The 18,663-nt window shown below is 46.6% G+C and overlaps 1 protein-coding gene across 12 annotated transcripts in view; it reads left to right on the top strand.

Annotated features, from left to right (window-relative positions):
• TRERF1 (transcriptional regulating factor 1) overlaps positions 1–18,663 on the top strand; it is a 227,846-nt gene that overhangs the window by 137,723 nt on the left and 71,460 nt on the right. For all 12 annotated transcript variants that reach the window (XM_050789434.1, XM_050789433.1, XM_050789437.1 and 9 more), the window contains one exon: positions 17,554–17,665. The gene's annotated coding sequence lies outside the window, so the exon portion shown is untranslated. The remainder of the gene's footprint in view (positions 1–17,553; positions 17,666–18,663) is intronic.

Here is an 18,663-nt window from a genome sequence, read left to right as displayed (position 1 = left end):
TGGCACTCAGTAGTAAGTGCTCAGAAATTTCCTGTATTCAGTGTTGAGCATTGGCTTAAAACTACCTGCATTCAGTGAAATAAGACCTTGGAGAATATGGACCTCTATTTCTTGTAGCATTAGAGTGGATTATTATTCAATGGTTAACACTAGTATTTACAAAGAACTTCGGTTTTTTTGTTTTTTTGGTTTTTTTGGAGACAGAGTCTCGTCCTGTCACTCAGGCTAGAGTGTAGTGGTGCGATCTCGGCTCACTGCAGCTTCCAAGCGATTCTCCTGCCTCAGCCTCCCGAGTAGCTGGGATTACAGGCGCCTGCCACCACGCCCAGCTAATTTTTGTATTTTTAGTAGAGACAGGGTTTCGCCATGCTGGCCAGGCTGGTCTTGAAACTCCTGACCTCAGGTGATCCGCCTGCCTCAGCCTCCTGACGTTCTGGGATTACAGGCGTAAGCCACTGCACCTAGCCTAGAACTTTTAGTAACATGACAAAATGCTTATTTTATAAGCAGGATTCAAAATTATGTATACAATATAATCTCAACTATATCTTAAAAAGTTCAGCAAAAAAAAATTCTCAACAAGTGATGGAGTTTTTCTTCTTTTTATTTTGTATCTGTTTTCTAAAATTTTTACAGTGAACATGTTTTATATGTGGAGAAGAATGTTATTTTAAAAATTATTGAGGTCTGGGAGCTAACGCTTATAATCCCAGCACTTCAGGAGGTCAAGGCAGGAGGCTTGCTTGAGCCCAGGAGTTCAAGAGCAGCCTGGGCAACAAAATGAGACCCTGTCTCTGTGAATTTTTTTTTAATTAGCCAGGGATGATGGTGCACACCTCTAGTCCCAGCTTCTTGGGAGGTTGAGGTGGGAGGATTGCTTGAGCCTGGGAGGTTGAGGCTGCAGCAAGCCATGGTCATGCCACTGCACTCCAGCCTGGGCAACAGAGCAAGACTCTGCCTCAAAACAAACAAACAAAAACTACTGAGGAGGAAATTAGTGCTGAGTGAGGGTATAATTATCCAACAGGTTCTTCCTTCCTGCTTCACAGACAAAACTAATTCACTGAGACCACAGTATTGCAGTAGACAAAGAGTTTAAGGCAGAGCCAGCCAAGCAGAAAGACTGGAGTTATTACTCAAATTGGTCTCCCAGAGAACTCAGAGGCTAGGGTGTTCTATGGATAATTTTGTGGACAGGGGAATGGGTGCTGCTGATTGGTGAGGGTTGAAATCATAGGGCTGTGGAAAATGGTACTTGTGCGCTGAGTCAGCCTCTACATTAGGGGGCCACAGGACAGGTTGTCATGAGTCCCAGGTCCTGGTAGAGTCAGTTGGTTGCCAGAATGCAAAAGTCTGAAAAGCATCTCAAAAGACCCATCTTAGGTTCTACAGTAGTGATGTTATCTATAGGAGCAATTGGGGAAGTCACAAATCTTGTGACCTCTGGCCACATGACTGCTGAGTAGCAAAGGATTATAAAAAGGCAAGTTGGGCGGGGGGGTAGCTGGTTATCCTTTAGCTACACCTACATGTTAGCAGAATTCAGGCCCCTCCCATAATCCTAATCTTGTGGCCTTTGATTACTATTACAAAGGCCATTTTGGTCCCTGAGCAAGGAGGGGGTTCATTTCAGGGAGGGACTATTATCATCCTTGCTTCAAAGTTAGAACGATAAACTAAATTCCTCCCATGGTTAGCTTGGTCTACACCCAGGAATGAGGGAGGACAGCTGGCTTGAGGGGAAAGAGGCAAGATGGAGAGAGCCATGCTAGACTCCTCTCACTGTCATAATCTTTGCAAAGGTGTTTTCAAGAGTATTAATGAAGGTGTCTGCCTGCTTGTGCACACGTAAGCATGCACCTGAAAATGCCATCCAAAATTTTGTTAGAACAAAGTCACTATGAGGCAACCCCCTTTATCTATCCTCCCCAAGTTAGAAAAGCTTCTTTGGATAGTGACCAGGAAGGGTTCTGAACTGCTTCTACACTGAGGCATTCTTCTCATTTCTTAGTAATGAGACCCTCACCTAGATTTTCTTTCTACTGAGGCAGACCGGCCTCTCTGGATGAATCATCAAGATTAGCAATGCGGGGAGGAGGCGGTGTATGCTTGGGGTTAACTGCATGCCAGAGTCATTGGTCATCACAGCCACTTCCCCAGACCCATGGACTTTCTTGACTTTGGGGGAGAAATGAAATAGCTTGTGACTTGAAATGCCATTTGTGTAGACCCATTAGCGAGGCAGCCTGACGTCCAGGTGCCCCCACCCCCAGTGGAGCAGAGAACAACTCATTCTGCAGGAGGAACCAAATCTGAGATCATCCCAAAACAGCCTCTTATTTTCTAGGCCTCCCTTGGGTCCTCACGTGTATCTTCCAGGTACCGTGAGGATAGGTGTGGGTCCTCTCCCCTGAAAGGAGAACACCCCCCCACAAGTCCTTCCTGTTCAGCCTCTGCCTGTGTTTCTGCTGATGATGTCCTTCTTGAGCCTTGAGCTGTCTGCACACTGGTCCCAGCCTGTGCCTTCCACACTGCTCAGACCTGCAGCATTCTCCAGCCCTCAGCTACTTTGCTATGACGTCGAGGGGTGGCGGGGGGGGGGGGGGGTGGTGTTCCTCTCCCCAACCCTGACCCAGGAGTCCCACCTGGTCTCTTGAAGGACATCAGCTGCTGGGAGACAGCCCAATGGCCCCCCTTCATTTGACCTCCTTTGTCTCTACTCCAGGAGCTCCCTCTTAGCTCCAAGTTAGGTTAGGGTGACCTCGTCCCAGCCTCTTTGCCTCTACCCCTGCTTCTGTGTTCTGAGCGCCGATCCTAGAGCCCTTCTCTTTCATCCCAACGTGGGTACTCTAGACCTGGATGTGCCACGTGTAAGGATCACACTCCAGCAGGCACGAGGCATTAGAAAGTCCTTGGTGTGTGCTTCTGTGAGCATCCAGACTTCTTAGTGTGACTTGTGAGGCCCTGCATCAGGGTTTGTCAACCTTAGTGCTATTGATATGTGGAACTAGAGAATTCTGTCTTGAAAGGGACTGTCCTGCACATTGTAAGATGTTTAGCAGCATCCCTGCCCACCAGGTGCCAATAGCACTTCCCTAGTCGTGAAACAGAAACATCTCTAGACACTGCCAAATGTCCTCTGGAAGGCAAAATCACTCCAGGTGGAGACCACTACCCTCCATAATGGAGACCCCCTCCTACCACGCTGCCTCATCCCACCAACTGCACACCTGCCACACGCATGCTCATCCCTACCAGGGTCACTGCACTCACTGTCCCCACTGCTCTGAACGTTCTCTCCTCACATCTTCATGCTCTGCTCATTTAGGTCTCAGCTCAACTGACACCTCCTTACCTTGGCCTTTCCTAAGCTCCCTATGCAGCCAACCCATTCACTCCATCAAGTGCATACTTCTGTTTTGTTTTAAAATCACGTTTAGAATCTCTGACCTTGTTCCTACCGCTTTCCTCCTGGTTTTCACTGTCCCAGCCACACCTTTCTAATTCCTCAGTCACATCCGGCATGTACCCACCAACAGGGTTCTTGCTGTTCCTCCTCCTAGAATGCTCTTTCCCCAGATCTCATTGTTCTTGTTCCTTCAGGCCTTTGCTCAGATATCACCTTCTCAGAGAGGGCTTCCCTGGCTATTTCCTATTTCATTGTTTCCCGTAGCATCTACAGCCATCTAATACACTATACACTTTAATTATAATGATTTTTATTTTCTGTTTCTCCCTATTAAAATGAAATCTCCATGAGGGCAGGGAGTTTTGTCTTCTTTGTTCACTGTTGCATGCCAGTCACGGAGAACAATGCCTCGTGTTGAGGCACTCGGCCAGTATTTTTTTAGATGCATGAGCTTAATTTTGCAAGGCTTGCTGGGACCTCTGCCCTAGTTTAACTGTGCACATTTGAACGCATCGGGTGAGCTTGGCTTCTTGTTGTAAAACAAGGGATTTATGTTGATGAAGAGTTCTGTCAGGGTAGACTCATACTCTAAAGCATGTTTTCTTGTGAATAGAGATGTTTACAAAGCACAAAGCAGTGAATTTGCTAATAGTTCTTTTTATTGGCATCAGCTAGAGTTCTGAATTTAGCTGAAGCTTATACTTACCATGCCATGGTAGAGATTTTCATTTCCTAATATGTACATGCACTTGTCTAAAAGTAATTAGTCTTCAATTATGAGCCACAAGAGGTCAGGACCACCACTATGGCACCTCTCCAGAAGGGGCCCTGCCTGATAAGCGCAAAAAAAAACCTTTAGGGCCGCACCTCCGGCTGTTCCCTGTTTACCAGGATCTTGTTTATTTCTCATCTCTCCTGGATCCCGGCTTATTCCTTTGCTTTTTGTCTTACTAGGCCCTCATCCTTGTCTCAAAATCCCTGTCCTTACCTCCATGATCCATGAAGACCATGGCTGTCAGAAGGCAGCGTAGAAGTGAATCTGCAGCACCTCCCGACTTGGAGCCCAGGAAGTCCTGAATATGACCAGGAGAGTTCTCAAGGCCCACATCTCCTAACATGTTAAAATCCAAGGTCTTTCAAGGAAGCCCCACCACATATGCCTTCAGGGACCTGGCCAACCCTGCCAGCCTCTCCCATAGATTCTCCCTCATATGGTCACAGTGCCAGAAATCCCAACCCCTGGGGCTCAGTGAAGGCCCTTGGGTCTTCAAGGGAATTCCCTGTTCTGGGGCCCACATCCCAGGAGAGGGCACAACTTGAGCATGTTTGCATCCTGGTAAGGGTTACTGGGAAGGCTCAGATTTACAGGCGACAGATGGAGAGGGGCTGGTGGGAGAGTTAGGATGTTGCAGAGAAGACCCCTTTTCCAGCTTATGTAATCGCTCCAAGGAAAGAGAGAGAAACAGAGAGAGAGAGATGGAGCTTAGCAAGTGAGTTCCTGGCTGCTTGTCATATGAAGAAAACTGATGTGAACGACACTTTCCTCCTCTGCTTCCTGCCCTGCTTTTTTGTTCTTTGTATCGTGAATAATATGAATACAGGAGCCTCATACTTAGAGTTATTTTTACAAGGTCTCCTCTCTGGTTCAGATGACTCAGAGCCAGAGCCTTCTCTTGAAGACGTTCCTTGGGAAGCACCAGAGAGATGCCGAACCCCAGGCAATCTCAGGGTCACAAGTGGGTGTCCTGGAAGTGTGGTCTGGAAGGAAAGCCTTATTGAAGGCAAGCCTTCTGCTGGTTCCCCTCTCTGCCCAGCCGGCCCTGCCTTTTTCTCACCATCTTTTCCTGCTTCAGCAGAAACAATCAGGCCCGCTTGCCAGTCTGGAGATGAGCAGAGGGCACTGCCCCAGGGTCGAGCCTGTAAGCTGTGGGTAGATGAGGGGAATCTGTAGGCCCCAAAAGACTGGGTGGCTCTAGTCTGAAGGCAAGAAAACTATTTGGGCAAGGAGAAGGAAGATTGGTAGAACCTATTTCGTGTCTGTCTCCCACACTGCCCTCTGTGTCCCACACTGCCCTTGTGTTCCTGGAGAGTGGGGACTGCCTCTGACCGTTCTTCCAAACATGACACCCAGCACTAAGACCCAGTGCATGTGTGTGGAGTTGATGAATTAATGAAAGGGAAGCCCCTTTCCATGGGTAAAGCCAAATTACCCGGATGCGAGTACAACACAAACCCGCGTGCCTGAGGAGGATGGAGCATCTGTATCTGCTCCCGAAGGTGCGGATGCCCAGACCTCGGCACACCCAGCACCAGCATTGTCTGCTTTGACCCATCATAACCACTCTGAGAGGCCACGGAGGTTGTTTCCATTTTACAGAGGGGAATGCCGAGGGTCAGAGAGATTGGGTGACGTGCCTGTTGTGCATTTTGTAAGCGGCACAAGGGGATTCTTCTGCCCCACTTCTACCGACTCCATGATCCAGTGCTGCCTTGAATCCTCAGAAACTCCAAAGTAGGGGCTTCCTGCTTCTGAGAAAGACTCCATAGCTCTTTTTTGGACACAGCTGCAGTGCCATCCTTCTGGGAGAGCCAGCCTGGAGCAAGACAGCTGGGACTCATCTATCTGCTGCCCAACAAACCTTGGAAGGAGTGTGATAGGAAAGTTCCATTCAGACCGCTGTTCTCTGTGGCTCTGGGGAAAAGGCATGATGGGGGAGATGCCCTTTTTCCTCCTGTTAATCTGCCCTCATCCCTGACTCCCTTTCCTGCTGTCTTCTATCCGACCACACAGTCCCCAGCTTAAAACCAAGGTGGATGGAAAAGGCTTCAAGTTGATCATGAAACTCAGAATGCATTTTCCTGTAGAAGTAGCTGGAATGCGATGCTTCGTCTGCCCATGATATATCTGAAATAGAAGAGTAATAGCATTGGCCCCGTAGAGAATTAGTATTAATGTTGATGATTTAATTAATGAATTAATAATAAGCCAGCACCCGCTCTTACTTGGAAGACGACAACAGCTCTCTCCACTCTTGTCCTCTTATAGTTTGTTCTCCACGTGAAAAGTGAATCAGACCCCATCACTCCTCTGCTCATAGCCCTCCATGATCTCTTACGCCTACAGCCTGGCCTCCTCCCTCACTGACCGCACCTGCCGGCTCCCTTCACCAAGCTCATTCCACCAAAGAGTGGAAGGACACAGCTGCTGTGTCCTCTGCCTGGGACTCTCTTCCTTCCCTGATTCACCTGGTTCAGTCAGTTCATTCAGGCCTATGCCCAGATGTCACCTCTTCAGGTAACCATGGATAGGCCCCACCCATGCTCATCATTCCTCTGACCCTTACCCTGCTTTATTTCCCTTCATAACACTCATCATATCTGCCATGACATTGCACATGTGCCTGCTTACTTGTATATTATTATTCTCCTCCACTAGAATATCAGCTCCACAAGGGCAGGGACCTTTTATTTGTTTCCTGCTGTGTTTCGAACACTAAAAGAGTACCCAGCATATAGTAGGTGCTCAATAAATATTTATAAATAAATAGATGAATGGACAGCTGAATGAGTGATATATCTCTACGCCTAACCAACAGCAGATTGTGGTTTCTATGCAGAATTTATCACACATTTCAAACATCAATGCCATAAAGGAATTTTTTCCTTTCCTTGCCCTCGGGATTGGAAGTGCAGGGACTTCATTTTAGTAATGAGTTATAGATTTTTCTGGAAACCAGAACTTCTTATTCTGCATTTTTGGCAAAAATAGACACCTGCTTTCTTGGTGAGTAGCTTCTCAGAGTTCTGAAGGCTTCTTGGGGTTTGGCAAATGGCTGGGGGTAGGTACTCTTTGGTCTCCTTAGCCTCCTGCTACCAGTTCTGCTGAGACTGGCAGTGTTCTCTTGATTACTCTAGAGCAGGGTTTCTCCTACTAACATTTTAGACCAGATCGTTCTTTGTTGGGGACTGTCCTGTGCCTTCCAGGATGTTTAACAGCATCCCTGGCCTCTATGCATTAGATATTAGTAGAACTCCCCCAACTGTGACAACCAACAATGTCTCTGGACATTGCCAAGTATCCCTTGAGGAGTAAAATCACTCCCTGTTGAGAACTACTGCTCTGCCGTGTTCAGAAAGCCCCACCCACAACAAAGAATTATCCAACCCACAGAGTCACAAATGCCAAAGTTTAGCTATGCTGCTCTGAGGGCTCTGTCTGATAGGACTCTCTGCATTGAGGGAAATCTTCTATTTGGTGCTGTCTAATATGGTAGCCACTAGCCACATATGGCTATTGAGCATCTTAAAATGTATAGGCCGGGGCGCGGTGGCTCATGCCTGTACTCTTAGCACTTTGGGAGGCTGAGGCAGGAGGATCACCTGAGCCCAGAAGTTAGAGGCTGCAGTGAGCTGTGAGCAAGCCACTGCACTCTAGCCTGGGTGACAGAGTGAGGCCCTGTTTCTTAAAAAAGAAAAAAAAAAAAAAAAGTAGTTAGTGCAACTGAAAAGCTGAGTTAAGTTTAATTTTAGGCTGGGTGCGGTGACTTATGCTTGTAATCCCAGCACTTTGGGAGGCAAGGCAGGCAGATTGCTTGAGCCTAGGAGTTGGAGACTAGCCTGGGCAACATGGCAAAAACCTGTCTCTGCTAAAGGAGACCCCTGGTGGCACATGCTTGTAGTCCCAGGTACTTGGAAGGTTGAGGTGGGAGGATCACTTGAGCCCAGGAGGTTGAGGCTGCAGTGAGCCCTGATCGTGCCACAGTACTCCAGCCTGGGTGACAGAGTGAGACCCTGTCTCAATAAATAAAACAGAATAATAAAATAAAGTAAATTTTTAAGTTTATTTTATTTTAATTAATATTCATTTAAATATCCACTTACAGCTAGTAGTAGCTGCCATATTGGACAGCACAGCTATAGAAAGGCCAGTGCTGCTCACACTTCAATGTACATATGAATTATCCGGTGATAGCAAAGTCCAATTCAGCAAACTTGAGGTGAGGACTGAGAGTCTATAAATTCCCAGGGATGCTAAGGCTTCAGGTCTAAAGACCACACCTTGGAGTAAGATGGTCTAAGTCTGGGACATAAAGAGCATTTTGTACATATAACACAGAGATGATATTCCTGCTGCCTAAAAGAGCTTGTTGAAGAACACAGTGGCATAGAGTAAGGAGAGAGAAAAAATATGGTCTGTGGAGTCAGACAGATACTGATTTGAATCCATTGTTAGCTCTGTGCCCTTAGCCTCGCTGAGCCTCCATCTTCTTATCTACAAATAAAAGAGATCATTTCTCCCTTGCAGTGTGATTCTGAGATAGTGCATTTAAAAGCACCAAACCCAGTGCCTAGCAGATACTTGGCACTCAGTAGGTAAATAGTATCAGTCATTATGGATTCATCCAAAGAAAAGGCATTGTTTACACAAATCGGCCCTGCATTGTAGGCTGTGTTTGGGGACCACCCATCTCAGAGTCACCCAGGATGTTCTTTTAAAAAATAGGTCCCTGGGCCCAGCCCAGACCTAATGAGTTAAAGTCTCTAATGGTAGGGCTCAGGAAGCTTTTTTTTAAAAAAGAAAAAATATGTATGAGGCAAAATTCACCTAACATAAAATTAACCATCGGTCATTTTTTTTTCATGTAAAAAATTTTTAGCTTTTATTTTATGTTCGGGGATACATGTGAAGGTTTGTTACAGAGGTAAACTTATGTCACGGGAATTTGTTATACAGATTATTTCATCACCCAGGAATTAAGCCCGGTACCCAATTGTAATTTTTCTGCCCCTCTCCCTCCTCCCGCCCTGCCCACTCAAGTAGATCCAGTGTCTGTTGTGTTTCCTTCTTTGTGTTCATAAGTTCTCATCATTTAGCTCCCACTTATAAGTAAGAACATGGGATGTTTGGTCTTCTATTACTGCGTTAGTTTGCTGAGGACAGTGGTCTCCAGCTCCACCCATGTTCCCGCAAAAGACATGATCTTGTTTTTCTTTATGGTGGCACGGCCATTTTAAAGTATACAAGTCATTGGCATTTCCTGCATTCACAATGTTGGGCAACCTCACCTCTGTCTAGTTCCAAGGCATTTTTGTCATCCCAGAAGGAAACCCTGTACCCACTCACCATTCTCCCCTCCCCAGCCCCTTGCAACCACTAACCTGCTTTCTGTTTCCATGCATCGGCTTATTCTGGATGTTCCAGATAAAAGGAACCATATAGTATGTGACCTTTTGTGTTTGACGTCTTTCACTTAACACCCTGTTTTTGAGGTTCATCCATGTCATTGCATGTATTAGTGTTTAATTCCTTTTTATTGGTGAATAATATTCCATTGTATGAATATAATGGATGAGTTTGGAATATAATGGATAAACACGTTTGTTTATCCACTCATCAGTTGATGGACATTTGGGTTCTTTCCACCTTTTTGGCTCTGTGAATAATGTTTCTGGGAACATTTGTGTGCAAGTTTCTGTTGGAGTACCCGTTTTCAGTGATGTGGGTTATATACCTAGAAGCAGAATTCCTGGGTCATATGGTAATTCCATGTTTAAATGTGTTGAGAAACCGCCTGAACTGCCCTCCACAGTGGCTACACCATTTTCCATCCCTACTGGCAATGCATAGGGTGCCAGTGTCTCCACTTGCAGGTCAACACTTGTGATTTGGTTTTTTTGGTTATGGCCAACCTGGTGGGTGTGAAGGGAATCTTCGTTCTTCACAAGTTCCCAGGATGGTTCATGTGGACCCAAATGTTGGAGAACCACGGCTTTGATGAGAGCTCCTCTTTCGGCGAGTTCAGTCAGAGTCTCCTGCTCCCATGTCCTGGGACTCCCTGCAGCAGTGCCTTTGTTGGGCTGGGGCAGCTCATCAGGGAATTGGAATTGTTACTTTGTGCGCTGTTGTAATAGCGATTGGATCTTTTATATATATACACACACACACACACACAACCCCCCCCACACACACACCCCTTACCCTCTCCCCTTTAGTAAGCACAACTGCGTAGAGAAGAACAGTTTGCCATTGACTTGTCCTGGGAAAGCCGGATCAGCACAGATGACCCACCCCCTGGTGTCCCCTGGGTGAGTTTCTGCAAACACCTCTACCTGTCCACCTGAGGCTGGCCTGGAGGGCCCGTTCCAACATGAAATGGCCTTGAACTCTCCTGTTTTAATAAAGTTTAATGTGGAATTTTATATTCTACTGTGTAATATAGCTGGGCCTGTTTTAACTAAAAATTAAAGGATTTTACTCCAAATATTTAAGTGTGTTTCAGAAATACATCAAGTTAATCCTGTGGCCCTTAGGATGAAGGTGATAAACCCGGGTAAGGGGACAGAGGAGTGTCGGGGAGGAGGCCGTGTGGGGGAGCACTTAATGAAAGGAATAGTATTCCTCTTTAACAATGAGGGTTTTGTTTTCTTCTTCTGGAATTTCCTCAAAATTAATCTCTAGGTGGAACACATTTAAGTGATACATTGTATATGCAAGCAAAGGGAGCAAGGTCCTACCGTTAGTATAACTGCCTGCACCGCTTCAAAATTGTTCTAGGACATAAGCCAAGGTCCTCTTCTTCAAGTCGTCGGTCTCAGCCTTGGCCACATATCACAGCCACCTGGCAAGCTTTACACGCTCTTGTTTAACAAGGTGTTCAACAAGAGCCCACGTGGAACCCAGGCATCCCTGGTTTCTAAAGCTCCGGGTGATTCTGATGTGCAATCAGGATTGGCCGCTGTGCCAGGCCATTAGACACAACCCATGCCCTGATAGAGCTAATGGTCTGACTGGGGAGACCAACTCATTAATCACATAATTGAGTAATTACAACTCTGATAAATGCTGTTGCCCCATTAAATTTCAAAGGGTTGGAGACACCTTCCCGAAGCTACAGCCTGACAGACGATTAGATGCTAATGAGGGGAGAGCTGCATCCCAGGCAGAGGGACTGGCACATGCAAAGGCCCGGGGGTAGAAAAGAGCTTGGTGTGTCTGAGGACTTGAAAGACACGCTGGTTGGAGCTGTGAGCAAGGAGGGTGGGCAGCCTGAGGTTGGGGAGCAGATGGTAGCCTGTCAGCCATATTGGCCTGTGGTGAGTCCACCTTATATGCTGTCAGTGTTTGAGCTGCTCTGATATTGGTGTGAAAGGCCCAAGCTTCTGTGCTCTGGAATGAGCAGATACACGAGGGCCTGATTAAGTGATCATGGTCTGGGCAGGATCACCTTCCTCCAGTGTGTGAAAATTATTTACTCAGCCTCCATGGAGAGAGAGGAAGGGCATCAAAAGAAGGGAGAGATTGGCCAGGCGTGGTGGCTCACACCTGTAATCCCAGCACTTTGGGAGGCTGAGGCAAGTGGATCATTTGAGGTCAGGAGTTCGAGACCAGCCTGGCCAATATGGCAAAACCTCCTCTCTCTCTCCTCTTAGCCGGGCATGGTGGCGCACGCCTGTAATCCCAGCTACTCAAGAGGCTAGGGCAGGAGAATCTTGAACCTGGGAGACAGAGGTTGCAGTGAACCGAGATCGTGCCACTGCACTGCAGCCTGGGCGACAGAGTGAGTGAGACTCTGTCAAAAAAAGGAGAGATGTTTGGAGAGAGAATGGGAGTTTTCCTCATATCTGAAAAGTTTCTGGGCCTCACTTGAAAATTACATCTCCTAGCATCTCCACATAGAACTCATTTGACAGAACGGTGGGTCCCTAGGTGACTGGAGCCTGGGATCTCATTGCAGTGATTCCTCTCTGCGCTGTTTCTCAGATGCTCTGTGGAGCCTGTCTCACGTTTAATTCCTCTTCCTCCCCATTTTCCTCCATCCCCCTCCCCCTGCTCCTTTTTCTTCTTTTTAAAATCTGTGCCAATTTCTAATGAATTGTGGGTGGCATGGAGGGAATTCTTCACACTTCATTTGGTCCTGCTTCATAGTTTATATCCTGTGTCCCTCCCTTCCCCTGGCTGAAACCCCCGTCCCCGGTCTGGTAGACATGAGCTGTTCTTTTCTTTTCAACAGCCTTGTGGCTGCAGAGAACCCCTCTTTGATTTGGGCTTTTAGATACTCATTTAAAGTGTTTGTTTCTGCATATTAATTTCTTCCTTCCCTAAGACTCCTCATCTTCACTCTCCCTTAACTCCAACAGCAGTGTGGCGTGTGACGTGGCATTTGTCACCCCCATTGCACAGAAGGGAAACTGAGATTCTGATAGCAGTGTGGGGCTGTGGGAAGATTCTGGCCTTGCTGGGTGGCATGATGAATGTGACAGGTCCTTGGAAAGTCACAGAACCCTCCAGGGCTGCCTCTTTACTGGTCATATGGGAAGGAGATAAGATTTCTACCCCCGTAAGGAGGTAGGGTGATGGGGTAAAGAGGATGGGATTTGGCCCTTAAAGCTCTGGCTCCACCACTCAGTTCTGTGACCTTGGGCAAGGCATCAGACCTTCCCTTCCTCCCTTGTAGAATGGTGATCCCTACAGCACCTCAGCAGGATGGTTGTAAATACTAGAGGCACTGTCTGGGAAGTCCTAGCAACATGCCTGGTCTGAATGGGATATAGTAGTTGTTCTTTGGCCTTTTTGGCCTTTGGGATATAGTAGCTGTTCCACCTCCCCTGCCATCTGGGATTCGGCTGCTTGTCCAAGAGGACCCCAATCATTATGGTGGAGCTGGAATTAGAACTAGAACCCAGGTATGTTGGCTTCAGGCCCTGAGCTCCTGGGAGGAGCTATCTGTAAGCACCCTGGTTTTGTGAGCTGAATAATCCTTGCTGTGGGTAGGCCTTTCTGTACACAGTAGAGTGGTAGTTCTCAACTGGGACTGATTTTGCAAGAGACACTTGGCAATGTCTGGAGAGTTTTTTCATTGTCTCAGCTTGGGAGGTTCTACTGACTTCTAAGGGGTGGGGGCCAGGTATCTGGATTGTTCTGGGATCGCTCAGCACAGTGATTGGGGACTTTGAAGGCACACACCAAGAAACAGCAAGTCATCAAGACCCCTGGTCAGTGACAGCTGACTCTGAGCCCTTGCAAAGCTGCCCTGCAGCATCAGCACCGGCTGGGAAATCCTTGTGGATTCTTGTGGATATTCACATAGAGGGAGGGGCATGACTATCCCCACTCACTGGGCATAGTGCTAGCAACAGCTGCCACTTATCCAGGGCCCATTGGGAGCAGGGGCAGCATGCTCAGTGAGGGACCTATGCTCTCACTGATCTCCCTGATCAGCAAGGAAGACACTGCTAACCTCATTTCACAGAAGTGAAACAAGGCCATACGGCTTGTGAGGGGCAGGGCCAGACCTAGAGCAGAACCCAGGTCTCCTTAGCTCCAAAGCTCACACGCTATGCATGAAATTGCATGACCCTCCTTAGAAAGTAACACCCCCCCGTGAGGCTTCTCCAGCAATAATTTTAATAGAATGCTTATCCACATCCCTATGTCAGCATTGGCCACCTAATTTTGCCACCGACCAGACTGAATTTACCACTGTTGCAGAAAACGAGTAGATAAGAATCTTAAAACTTATCATACGTTGGGAGGGAGGGCAAGGGTGCCCCTATTTTGGATGTCTCATGCCAGTTTGGGAAGAGGAAGAATTTAGCAGTTAGGCACAGTATGTTCCTAATTTGCCCTAGAAAACTTCTTGGGTGAAACCCGTACAACTTTTTTTTTTTTTTTTCTTTTTTTGAGACAGAGTCTCGCTCTGTCACCCAGACTGGAGTGCAGTGGCATGATCTCGGCTCACTGCAGCCTCCACCTCCCAGGTTCAAGTGGTCCTCCCACCTTAGCCTCCCAAGTAGCTGGGACTACAAACACAAGCCACCACACCTGGCTAATGTTTGTATTTTTTTGTAGAGACAGGGTTTCGCCATGTTGCCCAGGTTTTGTCTCGAACTTCTGGGCTCAAGCGATCCACCCGCCTTGGCCTTCCAAAATGCTGGGATTACAGGTGTGACCCACTGTACGCAGCCAAATCTGTACATCTTTAATGCCTGTCTTGAATGCCGCAGTGGTTGGAGCACAGTGTGAAGTTAAGAAACAGTGCAATCCTGATTAAGAGCCTTCTCTCCGAGTTAGAGTACACCATGCTCTGTCGTGTCACAGGACCTTTGCACAGGCTACTCTGGGGACCAGCAGCACCTTTGCTCTCTGTCTTTCCCCTGCTTTCCTCTCTACTTTGCTTCAGTAATTTATTCTTAGGGTTCATATTAAAGACTAATTCCTTAAGAAAGCACTTCTGCCCCATGTCCATGCTAGTCCACCTTCTGGCATATGCTATTATGCATTAGCTATGCTTCTTTAGGGGACCACTATTATAGTTATATCTAATTTGTTAATGTTGGTTTCCTTCTTCCACTTGATTGTAAGCTCCATGAAAGTAGGGAACACATTGGTCTCACTCAGCTCTCGTATGCCGAGTGCCTTGCATTTGCCTAGTACATGCTAGGCACCAGCCAACATTGGATGGGTGAATGGATAGTTGGACGAATGGATTGAGCTAGTTAATTTCATTTCCTTTCCCTTAACTCCAGTCAATAATCTCTTCTTAGGGAATTGTAATTATCTGTTTATATGTCTCTCTTGAGCCTCTTTGAAGAAGAACCTATCTTTAGAAGCTCTGAGTCTAGCTCCATGCCTGACATATAGTAGATGGCTAATAAAAGTTGACCATATGGTTGTCTAAGACAAACTCTTGCCCATAAGACAAGCAGTTCCAAGAGCTCATGCTGTTGCAGAGAGGACCCTAGAGAGTTATTTTCACACATAGAGGATAAGGATGGTGAATTTATTCATAGAAACAGAATGAAGTGCATTCCTGCTTCCCACCCGTGCCATGCTTAGCTCCTCGGTAAGGTCTGCTATTCAGGTTGCCAGTTACTGTACTGACTTATTTGTACATAAACAGTTATTCCCCATAACCTTCCCTTCGCCAACATTCAGAGATAATGATATACAATCTTTGTAACATTACAGATGTTGCTTCAAAAACACTCTGTTGCTATAGGAATGTTTGTGATGTGCTTATCGCTAGAATTTCATAAGCAACAAACTCCAAAATTGCAGATGATTTAACATTTGAAGCAGGGAGTGAGAGTGTATGTGTGTTTGCATTTAAAAAAAAAAAGGCTTTGAAAAAGGAAGTTTTCTTCTGCAGAGTTATCTTCTTCTAAAGCTTAAAATAAAAACTACTTAAAAGCAGTGAATTTAGAAGAATGAGCACTTTCTCTTAAACATTCAAATGGGTGAAAATGACTTGTAATGCCTCCCTCAAGTATTAAGGAAATAGGCAGTTAAAGGTTTTTTTTTGGAGCTGGCTGTCACAGACAAAGGATTTCTCATTTAAAAAAAAAAATCATTTTATAGCATTAAATAGTAGGAATGCATACCAGCAGCCCTTTTGACATTTTGAAAATGATTTATTTTCTGAAATGTCCCAGTCCATTTTAATAGATGACTCTTTGTTCTTCTCATTCAGGGAGGGAGCTTCCGGTGGGGTTGCCATAGTTAGGGTTGGGAAGTTCAGGGTGGAGGCAGACAGGGCTCCAGGAACAGCTTTCCGTGAGCCTCACACTTTGTTACCTGAACACAGCAGGTGGGTGCCACCACCTATCTCCAGACAGCATGGAGCCACACTTTCCCAAAGCTCCTGCTGTGGTTCTCCTTCCCAAAGAGAGACTCTCTGAACTAACTTTTTATAGTCCAGAGAGTGAATTTGAAATCATTTCTCTTTCTAGCCTCCCTCTCTGAACCAAGATATCAGCTAGACATCTTAGGGAAGGTGTGCAACGTGGAGGTCTCTACCATCGCAATGCTACTACTCAGCTGTGGCTCAGGAGTGGTGCTCTCTGCAAACTCTTTTTTTTTTTTTTTTTTTTTTGAGGCGGAGTCTCGCTCTGTCACCCAGGCTGGAGTGCAGTGGCCGGATCTCAGCTCACTGCAAGCTCCGCCTCCCGGGTTCACTCCATTCTCCGGCCTCAGCCTCCCAAGTAGCTGGGACTACAGGCGCCCACCACCTCGCCCGGCTAGTTTTTTGTATTTAATAGAGACGGGGTTTCACCGTGTTTGCCAGGATGGTCTCGATCTCCTGACCTCGTGATCCGCCCGTCTCGGCCTCCCAAAGTGCTGGGATTACAGGCTTGAGCCACCGCGCCCGGCCCTCCTCTGCAAACTCTTTAGCAGTCCGTGAGATAAGTTCACAAACTGAGAGTTGGTGCTTAGTAACTTTCATGCCGATTTGACGGAATAATCTGTTGAATCAGAGAACTTAAAAGTGAGCTTGCACTTTGTATTGGTATCTTTTCATTTCCTTTTTCTAGCAGTTCATTTTTACTGTATTTTATTAAAGTAGTCATCTGTAATGGTGTGGAAATTTTTTAAAAAACTGGTCCTTCGGTTGGGCGCGGTGGCTCACACCTGTAGTCTCAGCACTTTGGAAGGCCGAGGTGGGCAGATCGTGAGGTCAGGAGTTCAAGACCAGCCTGGCCAATATGGTGAAGCCCCGTCTCTACTAAAAATACAAAAATTAGCCAGGTATGGTGGTGGGCACCTGTAATCCCAGCTACTTGGGAGGCTGAGGCATGAGAATTGCTTGAACCTGGGAGGCAGAGGTTGCAGTGAGCCGAGATCGCGCCATTGCACTCCAGCCTGGGCGACAGAGTGAGACTCTGTCTCAGGGGAAAAAAAAAAAAGAAAAACTGTTTCTTCATGACAAATAACTTGAGAAGCTCTATGCCAAGGCACCTGTAAGCTGCTGTCGCTCCCCCATAAGGAAAGTCAGCTGTTGAATGGATTTGGGGAATCGCAGCACTTAGCAAATGATGTTATAATGAGACTCAGGTCTCTCTCTGTCTCTCTCTCTCTCTCTCTCTCTCTTTCTCTTTCTGTCTCTCTTTCTGACTGTTTCCTAAGTGCAGAGACTCCATGCAGTTCATCTCCATGGCCTCATTCCTCAGTGCCCCGCCTGGCACATTGCAGACTTTTGGAAATGTTTGTTGAATGCATGCCTGTCTGCTTTCTTGTTACCTAAGAGTGGGTGAGGACAGCCTCAGGAATTTCCCTGGGATTTCTGGTAGTGTCTTCTGTAGGATGGTGATGGAGAGCTAGGAGCAAATGATGAGGAAATGACCTTTCCTTCTTCCTTTCCCCATAGGACCAGGCCTCCTCTTCCCGCCTGTCCAGCAGCATGAAAGCAGCATGACTGGCCGACCGCAGGAGAAGCCCCCAGAACCAGGCCCCCAACTCAGCCATCTGTGGAGGTCAAGGTAAGCTCACTTTCCTTCTTCTGGAAGGCTAAGGAATTTTCATTTTAGTACATTCTGTATGCGTTTGTAATCCCTTGCTGTGTGCTAGAAGAATGAGGTTTCCTGGGATGAGGGTAGACTTAGAAAGTGTGTGTCAGCCTTACAGGTTAAAGCGTGCTCATTTTGGTTAAAGGAGAGCCCAATATGGAGCAGAAAGGACTGAGCTGAGTGTCTAGAATACAGCTCTTTTTATTCTTCCACCACTTCCTGAATCTGGGACCTTGGACAGGGTCTTTCAGGATGGGGTATCCAGGGAATTTTGAATGAAAAAATCTCTGAGACAGGATAGAATGAGAAAGACTACTCAGTCCACGACCTGAGAGTCCCAGTACCTGCCACACGGACTTCCGTCCCACTCAGAGTCGTAAGGGGCCTTAGACAATCAGTCAGGCCAGTTTCCAGCCAGTGTTGGACAGTTGTTAGAAAGTTCTGTCTGCTGGCCTCTGCTCTGCCATTAGGAACCACAAAGACTTGGCTTTCAAAGACTCTTCCACATGCCTCTCTCATTCTGTTTGAAGATTTGAAGATTTGGCTGTCATGACTCCGTCTTTCCTTTTTTGGTATAAATTCTCCCTAGGGACTGGTGCCAGTCACCTTGTCCTCTCATCCCCTCCATCCTGGAAAGGGCTTTAGTTATCTCCAGTGTCTGCCTTGCTGGTTGCTCATGCAACCTGCACCGTCTTCAGTAGAGAATCATTCATTCACCATTCATTCTTCAGTGGCTATTTACAGCCTCCTTTGTGACAGGCACTGTGCTAGACTCTGGAGATATCTCAGTGAAGAAGAAAGACAGGGTCTCTGTCTTTAAAGACAAAATAGGTTTAGATTCTTAGAGAGAGTTTGAAATATGCATCGAACTACTTCCGTGTGCTCCTTGTTTACATTTTTATCTCTGCAACTTTTTTCTTAGATGTCCCATAAGTGCTTGAAAAAAATCTTCAAATATTGGATATAGTTTT

Source organism: Macaca thibetana, chromosome 4 (assembly GCF_024542745.1).
Source record: "Macaca thibetana thibetana isolate TM-01 chromosome 4, ASM2454274v1, whole genome shotgun sequence".
NCBI classification, from domain to species: domain Eukaryota; kingdom Metazoa; phylum Chordata; class Mammalia; order Primates; family Cercopithecidae; genus Macaca; species Macaca thibetana.
The sequence above is the reverse complement of the archived record's forward strand: the minus strand, read 5'-3'. Positions and strand labels throughout refer to the sequence as shown.